The following is an 11,077-nucleotide window of genomic DNA, read 5'->3' on the forward strand; positions in this document are numbered from 1 at the left end:
AATTTCCTTCATTTAGACCCGATCTCTATAACTGACTCCTAAAATCTGTCTTAGCCATCTTTGTTAAGCCACATTTAGTGTTTTTCAATTTCGGCAGATGACTATTCACTGAAGTTTATTAATGGAGCCCTGCCACTAGTAAAAATGTGTAACCTCTCTTGAATACGCTCTTGGAATTAAGTGACTGTAGTTTGCTTTAGACTTTATATCGAAAAGAGAAGTTTTATAGTCAAAATCATCTGTTGGGGGTTTTCCATCTCAAAATGCTTTGTAGGGGGATCTTAAACTCAAAACCACCTGGAGGGGTTTTAAACTTTAAAAAAAAGCCATCTGTAGAAGAGGGGTTTAAACTCAAAACCCCCGATTGGATTGGTTACGCTCAAATAATTTTAGTGTGTAATTTGCTTTTTTTTTTATATTGAAGAGGTATTTTTAGCATCAAACCCATCTGAATGGGGTTTTAAATTCAAAACCCCTTTTGGCAACGCTCGTAGCATTTTGAGTGCGTAATTTGCTTTTTTTCTTACACTGAAGATGTATTTTTTAGCCTAAAACCGGCGAAATTATCTTTTTTTTATGTTGAAGAGGGAGTTTATCGTAAATTTTAGAGGGGGGTTTAAAATCAAAATCTTCCTTAACTGTGCTCTTGGAATTAGGGGATTTTCGTTTGCATTTTTTTTGGTTTTGTTTTATAGAAGAGGAGGAGTTAACTGCAAAAACCCAAGTTAGGGGGTTTAAAACTCAAAACCCCTGGTAGGGGATTTTAAATTCAAAACCCCTGGTAGGGTTTCTAAACTCGAACTCCTCTGGTAGGGGTTTTAATCTCGAATCCCCCTGGTAGGGGTTTTTAAACTCGAACACCCCTGCTAGGGGTTTTTAAACAAAACCCCCTGGTAGGGGTTTTAAACTCAAAACCCCTTTGGTTATGCTGTGGCAAGTGATGGTTTAGTATTAAAATCTCACCTAAAATAAACAAAGTCAAAGCAAAAAATCAGTCACTAAATTCCGATTCCGGGGGGGGGGGGGGATTTCATTTCGAGGGGAGGTTGAACCCCAACCCCCCCCCTGGCTACGCCCATGATATATATATATATATATATATATATATATCTTATATAGGTCTGTGGATTAAATTTATAGAATAGAATCTGAATAGTTATTGTAGTTATAGTTATAATTGTATACAGGGCCGCCGCTACATATTGTGCAAAGTGTGTATTGCACGCAGGTGGCCGACTTTAGGGGGCGGCCAAATCATTACTCCAAGGTTACTTTTTTAAAAAAAATTATTAAATAAAAAAAATAAAAAAATTAAATAAATTCTAATTATTCCATTATTTTTTGAAAATATAAACGATATTCGTACATAAGAAATTATTTTGAAAACTAGAACAAATAAAATATAGCTGCGGCCGAGGGATTCCCACGGGTTTTTCCAAAAGCGCCTACTCATTTCTGGCATTAAATTTTCGAGGGTTTGTTTGTTTGTAATTTTTGTTTTGAGTCCAATGGCCCGCCCTGTAAGTAGATCTATTACTGGTAATTTTAAAAATAAATTTTCAATAGTGGGGGTGGAGGGGCGTTAGTTCCTCTCATATGGAGGGGGGACAGCGCAACGTCCTGACAAAAACGGGTGCTATGGAGTGTGTTATGAAGTGTGTGTGTGTTTCCTAAGCGTTGGTGAGAAGAGGTTAAGCGATTGATTCGTGGTTACACAGTGACGATGAAATTAATGTACCTAGTGCAAATGTGAGACTATCTTAGGACATGAATGAGTAAAGACTTTTTTACGAGCTAGATTTGTTAAATATCAGTTTATTTCATTATTATTAGATCTATATATCATCTCAAGTTAAATCGTGAATAATAACAGTTCTATTGAGTCTTTGTTCACAAAGAAGTTAGTTCAAGTTATTCAAAGTTTATTTATCAAAAAATATAAAACGCCTTCATCGGTTCATTTGTACTAGCTGTTTGGAGCTACAAGCCAACAACCGACCAACAACAAGGAGGGGGGGGGGGCAAAAAAAGGTTCCAACCCGTTGCCGACTTGACCGGAAACCTGCCGCATCTACAATTCTATCTCCAGGAATAACTTTTTACAACACTTAAAAATTATGTAGGCAACACAATTTCCTTAAAAAAAAAAAAAACAACGTTTTAGAGAACTTTCATGGCACAACTTTCGATTCTATACACAGTGTTAAATTAATATAAATGAAAAATAAAACCTACAAAATTATGACTAAGTTTCTTTTCTTTTTTATTACATTCTTTAAAAACTCACTGTCGAGGCCTACATCGCTCCTCTAGGCGTAAACTTCTATTGTGGGCTTAAACGAAAATGTTATCTAGGGAGTCGCCATCCGGGAATGTGAGAAACACTGCTTTACTCTGTTTTTTTTTACAGTCATTGTTTAAGTGACTTGCTTCATTGGTTAGATAAATTTGTAGGCAACTCTGAATCCGTGAATGTCAGATGATTGTGGATACAATGCACATCTCTCCAAAATACAATCGTAATAATTATCATGAAAGTGTACAGAACGTTGAAAAAGTTCCACTGTCAATGGTTTTTGTATTTCGAGCTTTTTTTCCGGATTATGCTTTATTTTACAATAACAAACAAGTTAACATATCAGAGTTTAGATCATATAACACTGTTGAGTAGTCAAAGTTATTGAGAAATGGTATATAGATCATGATCATTTCCGCTGTTCATTGTAATATACCTGCCGCAGTTCATCAATTATAAATTCATCGTCGCAAATACAGGAGCATAAACAACAAGAAGATATATGATTTCTGTAGGCACGTATGTCCGAAATTGTTCCTAGTGCATGACTCATAGTTGTACTTGAGGGGTACAACTGTGCGAATATAATAGGGAAAAATAGAATGGCCTATAAAAATGGATTCTAATCCAATGCCACTTTTGGAACAGTGTCCCAGACTAATTAAAGAAAAAAAATGGGGGGGGGGGCGGCATTTTAAAATTTCGCACGCAGGCGGCCACACCCCTCGCGGCGGCCCTGATTGTATACAATTTAAAAAAAAAAACTTCTTCGCTAAAAGTAAGTTTATTCTATCGGATATTTTGAATAATAATCAGCTCGCCCCTCATTTTGTTTATTACTGTTGAATATGTCTATCACGAAATATATTCTATGACGACCTAAACTGATTTGAAAACATTCTTGACTTCAATACTCCCGAATGGGTATTGAGCCCTTTTGTGCTGAACAAACTCAGATCCCAATAGCAGATTTTTTTTCGTTCTCATATATATGTTGGAAGGTTCAGGCAAGTAGTCCTATTTCGGAAATGAATAGTGGAGTGGTTTCTAGATCTGGCATCTCTCAATATATGTTTCTGTGTCTTGTCCGGGTATCTTAATAGAGTAAACGGCTTTGCAGGGTATGGTTGGCATTCTCTGGTGATGCTCCTCAAGGGCAAATCTCACTAGTCCCTATTTGAAGCTTCCTTAAATGTGTTGTTTCACTCTGCCGTGTCTGGTTCTGAGACAAAATAGTAGGCTATATGTTGGACATGTCGGTATTTTTGTTAAGACTAAGACTGCTTTATTGATCCTTACGGAAATTTGTTGTGATTTCAAGGACTCTTTTCTCATATAAAGACAACACAACAAACAAAAAAAAAATACAGATAAATACAACAGACACAACATAAAGAGTTCATTCAGCGACTACACACAGGCATATTGGTGCTTTTCATGTTCTCTGATCAACGAGTGGCGGTGATATAGTCTGACCGAGTGAGGTACGAACGAGTTTTAGTATAATAAACTCAAGATGAACGAAGACAAGACAGAAATAATTAAGATTGGCACTAGGAACAATGTCTCAAAAGTTGAAAGCACAGATTCTCTCTTTATCACGAACTGCCATGTTCCTTTTGTCCATGTAGTGCGGAATCTTGGAGTTTTCTTCGACTCAACACTATCTTTCGACCCACACATAAATCAGCTCTGCAAAGGTCTTTATCTGCAGCTGCGCAGATTAGGCCAGATCCGACCATATTTAACAACGGAGTCAACAAAAACGCTAGCTGTGGCATTCATACTCTCCCGCCTTGACTACTGCAACGCCGTGCTAGCAGGTATACCTGATGACAAAATAGCCAAACTGCAACGTATACAGAACAACGCCGCTCGAATAGTCCTTAAAAAAACTAGACAAGATTCTGCTACTACGCTCTTGCGCACGCTCCATTGGCTTCCCGTGAAAGCGAGAATCGATTACAAGGTCGCCACACTTTGTCATCAGTGTATATATAACAATGAGATGCCCTTGTACCTTAGCGAACTGATTACTCCATATGTCCCCCAGAGAACCCTGCGCTCAATGGACTCAACGCTTTTAGTAGTGCCACGTTTCTCCCTCAAAAGCTACGGTCTGCGTGCTTTTTCAGTTCACGGACCAAAGGTTTGGAACTCACTCCCCATTGATCTCAGACAGACAACATGCTATACCACTTTTAAGAAGAACATTAAGACCTACTTGTTTAAAACTTTTTTAGATTAACTGTTATTCTAGCAGTTGTGTTTATGTTTGTAATGTTGTTACAGCGCCTTGAGCCTACATTTTGTTTGTTAACAGCGCTTTATAAATAAAATTATTATTATTATCGCTCTGTTCTTGTTAATTTTGATTGACAGCAGTCGCCCACTTCACGACGACCTGACGTAGTTCTGATGGAGCGGATGGCCGTTGTCTTCCAAGATTTTTTCGATTTTCCTTAGACACTTTTGTTCAAAAAGTTCCTTTAAATGTGGTAATGTTGTGAATGTAATTTTTGATGCCCTTTATATGATGTTTTCTAGACGTCGCAACAGTTTAGATGAAGCGTTGCCTTGCCAACAAATTATTCCGTATGTTAGCAGATTTGTTATAGTCGTGCCGTAAAAAGTATCTAGGATCTTCCTGTTTAGTTTAAAGCTATTGAGTTTGTATAGAAAAACTAGTCGCTGGGCTGTTTTCTTTGTCAGAGTTCCAAGGTGGTCTTCCCATGAAATGATAACGCCTAGATATTCATATGCCTTTACTTGTTCTATAGATGTTGTGTTTATTTGCAGTTCACGTATAGTTTGTTTTTTCTTTCTGAAATCTATTATAAGTTCTTTAGTTTTTGTGACATTCAGTTCCGGTTCTAGAAAGTTTGTAAACTCTTTTATCGAGCTTCGATAGTGAGTTTCGTCTCCTGAAATAAGACCGACTATGGCAGTATCATCAGCGAATGTAATGAGTTTAACTGAGTCATAGATGCTTCTTATGTCATTAGTGTAAAGAGTGTACAGTACAGGAGAAAGTAAACAACCATGTGGAGCACCCGTACATAGTACTCGAGTTGACGATTTGGTATTCTTGAACATTGTTTGAGAACTTGTTCATTTCTCGTTTATTCAACTATTTTTTGTTCTTTTTTTTCCGAGCTCTTTCATTGCCTTCTAATTCAATGTGGGCTGGATTGCGTTTGAGGAATGTTACATTGATGTTGTCGTTGAGATTTACTAGAGTTTTCCTGGCCACGTTAGTAAGAAAGACAATCTGTTTGCCGTGCTTGGGTGATTTATTAACGTGGTAGATGCTAGCTCTAGTGCTACTCTTTCTGCTTCGAGAGTGTCCAAGAGATCAACAGTTGCAATTGACTAATTACAGATAAACCCATACTAATGCAGGAGCAGCTCATTGAAATATGCACAAACGAGGAACTTAAACCATTGTGTAAACAATGATGCCATAAATGTTGGTTACAAAACAATTTATAAGTAACATTATGGGTCATTGTAAGAAAACTGTTGACAGCTTTCCCGTCTTCTTATTTGGTACAACGTGGATAGATTGCCGTAATGAACCTCATCATAAAGAAAAGAAAATGACTCGAAATTTGTGCTTGTTGAGCAGTGTAGAGATAGGCTACACTCATAAAATCTCACAAACTTCATCTAAGTCATCAATTATTTTAAAATTTTATTTTAAACAAAAAAATTAATCTCAAAAACACTCCTTCAACAGAATGTTGATTTTAAAAAAACACAACATTTCTTACAATAAAATCATTTATTGTACATTGAAAAATTAAACGACCAAACTATTGTTGATTGTTTGAGACCACCTTGGAAGGAAATCTGCAGCCCTAGAAAGAACTTCAAAGGAAACTGTCTCACAGATGCTAACAGAACAGTACGGTATTACACCAGTTAGCCTCTGATGTTCTTGGGAAAAAAAAGCGAAAGAAAATGTAACCATGGGTAACAAATCATTCATTTCTGTGTTGCTGGATGAGAACTAAAAACGAAAGTTTTGTAAAAATGTTTGTTTGCAAAATGGTTAACATGTTTCAGATGTTCCTTCAGTCAAGCGAGCATGCCACAAGACCAGGCAGTCATCCATTTCTTTGATGGCAGAAGGTAGTTCCTGTATAGTCTAGTCTATACTAGTCTATAGTTAGTATATAATAAATAGTCTAGGACTAGATTGTCACTAGCTAGATCAATAATCTATACTTATACTAAATCTAGTCTATAGTCTGCATTGGACTCTGCATGCATAGATGATAGACTGACTAGTTTAATAGTTAGTAGAAAAAAGTATGAAAAGTATTAGACCTAGTTATTTCAAATATTAGTCATATTTATTAGATTTAGATCTATCAATATTAAATTAGTCACAGTCACGGGTGACAGTGATACTGAATTATTCTGACTTACTGAAACTGAAAGTTACTGTGTATAATATTCTTTTTTTTTTTCAACCTTTAGAATTTATCCTTGGCCTATCGTACTACGAACATTTTAAAACGCAAATTTTTAATAGATTTTGTGCCGATATATTTTCGTTTTAAAAATATATTAAAAAAAGTGCTTGCAGCAAGAACTAAAAATATTTCTCTCTTTGTTACTAATACTAGATTTAAATGGCAAGTAGTTTAACGGCTATGCGAATTAACCTTGAAGCAAAATGTACAGAATCGGGTATAGCAGATCCAATAGTTATTCTTAATGATGCTAGATCTGTCCATTATTCGGGTTTGGCTTCTATAATTTCAGAATTAAAGTTCACAATCGAGTTATTACCCCTCTATTCATCTCTCCTCAATCCAATGGAAACATGCTTTTCTAAATAAAAAAAAAAACAACAACTGTTCTTATGGAGTGATAAAAGAGTGAATTGCAAGGGTGGGAAAATATATACAAAACTAAATGTATGTCTCTTCGTCAGAGGAAGTTTCACAATAGTGGCATATTTTTTATTTGTGAACTGAAACGAATGTTAACCTTTCTATGGGAACTTCCCCCATGCCGAGTTGACCAGAGTGAGGCTACAAAATAGCGTACTGCAGAGGTCAGAGAAACGTTCTGAATCAACGACTGAAAGAATGGACACAAAAGCGATGCACAGAATCTTCTTCATGCAGTGGAAAATTAAGAAATTCTGGTCAAATCTCCTGCGCCCAATTAATATAGTTCAGAAGAAACTACAAAAGTCTGGACTGCACATACGAGAAGCTGCTGAAGAAATTAATACCCTGTGGTGACATGGTTAGTGTGTGGTCAACCGTGACACACGGTCAAGTGTTGAGTATCGAGAGTTAGGGGACTTGGGGGAAGTGACGAGTGTGTAAACAAGAAGAGAGTAAGTCAGCTAGTGAAGTTGGGTATCTGTATATAACGTTGCCGTGTATATATGTTATGTTGAAATGTTCCACAATTAAAAGGCACTTTAAACGTAAAAGGACTTGTTTCTTCACATACCCTTTCATGCTTTTTGCAAAGTGATAAGAAACTGACAAAAACCCAATCCATCGAAAAAGCAAAAGATGGTAGTGAATGCTAAGGTGCTCCTGTAATCAAAACAACCAGAAGAAATAAAAGACTTGATGGGGAGTTGAGTTCTGATGTAGGACTGTCAATAGAACTGCAATTCAAACGTGTTGCGACAGAAGTGATGGACAGACTTTATATGGAGATAAAGGACAGATTCCGTAGGCTGGAAAACCAAGTGAACACCTTTGGGTTTCTTTTTGAATCAAAACACTTCTTGAAGTCTAAGGATGATGACACACCGATGAAAAACTTACTTTTTCCTGCTTGTATGATGAAATACAGACAAATCGCTTGTTCAATGATGTCATTGATGCATTATTTAGCCAATATACAACGGTATTATTCATTACAAGAGTCTTAATGATTATTATTTTTTGTTAATTTTAGTGTTATACTGTACCAATTTTTATTTTGGGCTCATATATTTTTACGTACATTATCTCATGTCATGATGTTGAATGTCAAAATGCAAGGGGGCCCCAAAGAGGTCAATCCCCCCGGGCCCCCATATCCCTAGCTACGCCTCTGATACAAGGTAATAAAGACAACAAAAGAACAATAGATCTGTGTCCAGTGAAATATAATCGACAGTAGCTTAAGGGAAAGTGGGGCAATTATTTTTGTGTTCATTTTCAACTTGGTGTCACATAATATTTGTTTTTTTGTTTTACTTTTTTTAAAACCCTCTATTATACTTTCGTTTCCACTTATCATGTTCAATATCACAAACCCTTTTCTATGAATCTTTAGCTTGCACTCATTTAGAGTTGATTTTGTGATGCTAAGCATTATAGGCTGAGAGAGTCAAGTCTGAGTCATTTACAGTAGGAAATAGCAAATTATTATTAAAATTTTTTATATTTAAATTTGCTTCCTCTTGTATTAGACATACACAACCTTAGACATATGCTACCTATTGTACTAAGTAGATTATAGACATACATCAAACAGTGTAAATATGAGTGTTCTTTGTTTATGTCGGTTTAAAATTATAATGTTGATATTAAAGACACATGTGTTAGCCTCTGGTAAGTACTACTTTTATATTTTCTCTGTGGCATTTTACATCTTGAGAGACACTCTTTTCCCTTTGCATCTTCTTGTGTGACTAAAGAGCCAATCATTGATTCACAGCTGCGGTCACAGGTTGGGCTATGTAATCACCAGGCCCGTTGCATTATCACCTTTTTTCTACTACTGTTGTGTATGGCATTTGTAATTCGGGACCCTTACTTTAGCTCGCTCTCCATGTGTATCTATTCAGTGCCACTTTCCCCCAGCTTTTAGTGTCAATTTTGAAGAGCTTAATGTCGCATTTGCATATTTCCGATACCGTAAAAGTGGACTGCTTTCTTTATATCACCATACAGAATTTTTTGTGGAAGTCTACCTTCTGGCATTCTATAAACGTGGCCAAGCCAGCTAAGGCGTTTGCTGCTGATAACACAGCGGATGACCTGGCACCCTGCTCTTCCTAGCACTACCTCATTGGTTATTTTATCTTGCCACCTTATTCTAAGAATCCGCCTTAGGCCATGAGTAGTCTGACCATTCACTTCCGTATATCAAAGGACTCATCACACAGGTCCGGACTAAGGCTTTGGTATTGTTAGTCAGCAAGGTATTGTCTCACACTCTTTTCTGCAACCGTGACATGGCTATCCTGTTGTTAATGTCTTCACCCAGAGGAGCATTGTTGGATATGATAGCAAAATATTTTCTAGCCATTGCTTATCTACCTACGGCTGGTCGTGCGGTATGGCTGCCTGGTCGTGCGGTTTGCGCGCTGGACTGTCGTTCAGATTTATCGATGGTCCAGGGTTCAAACCCTGCCCGCTCTCATCCCCCGTCGTCCTGCGGGAGGTTTGGACTAGGAAGTAATAATCTTCAACTCTGAAGGAACATCCGAAACATGTAAAATATTTTACAAACAAACATTTTACAAAATGAAAGTGTTTTGTCTCAGAGCTTTATTATCTAATTCGATGATTTTATGTCATGTTTCTCCAATGCAATTTCCATTTATCTGGAAACTCCGTTGTTTAACTCTGATAAGTTGTGCTAGAAATAAAGGAAAATCATGTATTATAAATTTGAGAACAGTCGGACCATGGTATAGTTCAATGGTCGAACTTATCTTAGGGTTAAGTTACATAATTTTGCTAGCCAATTTATTTTTATGCTTCTTTAACTTGTTCACACTTGTAACAAAGTTTTGTAAGTAACAATACCAGAGTGTGGAAAATAAAGGAAGGCGCTGAATGTTAATCTCCTTTTCTCTCCCCCCATTTTTTCATGTCAATTTATGCTAGAACGACCGCCTTTTCCCACAAGCACACAGACATTCCATTTCTTTTCTGCCTCAGTAGCTAACAACAACATTGGATGCATAAGCTAACTAAAAGCCTTTCTTAAATTCTCTTATATTTTCGTTAAAGTTTACCTTGTAAAGGTTTCGTAGCCAAACATCCTTTGTTTGTTAGTGCCAGCACTTTTTACTCTGTCTATTGTATTTTTCTATCTTATCTTATCTTATCTAATACAGACGTTACTTCAAAAAAGAAGATGATTTAGCTATTCACCCCACTAATTTTAAACTTAGAAACCGAAAGCTTAAAACTTACATTTTATTTGAAATTAATTTAGAGATCGTGTACTTATATTCCACAGGAGAATCGAACACTTCATTTTATTGTAATCCGTCAGAGGCAGGGACAGTAACTTCTATAGACATACTTTGGAGAAACAATACCAATATTGTTGTGTTGAAGAACGAGATTATTGTTCTTTATTGTAAAATTGGAGCATTATGTAAACCGTATCGATTGTTTCGTTTAGTCACCAACGCAACTCAAGTACAAATAGACTCAAACACTCTGAAGGTCAATTTAAGTATATTCAATACATCAAAAGAAATTGTTGGAGGCCATTGGTCACTTCAAAAATTCGTTGACAGTAACGCTAAAGAAGAAGCTGATATTTCCTACGCTTTTTGTGAAGTTTTTGGTTAGTTTTATTGTATGCTTTAAATATAAATGTCATGTATGTATTCCCATAAGATCATAATACATATTTTATGGTGCTGTAAATTTTAACGAATCATTGGGTTTGGGATTACGTACATTTTATAATCTATTTGGCTTCATTCTTTGGTCCTTCGATTATACAAAAGTGGCCAGCACAACGAGCAACCACCTATATAGCGTGGCAATAATAATAATAGCCATAATT

This window comes from Biomphalaria glabrata, chromosome 14, assembly GCF_947242115.1.
Source record: "Biomphalaria glabrata chromosome 14, xgBioGlab47.1, whole genome shotgun sequence".
Lineage (NCBI taxonomy): Eukaryota > Metazoa > Mollusca > Gastropoda > Planorbidae > Biomphalaria > Biomphalaria glabrata.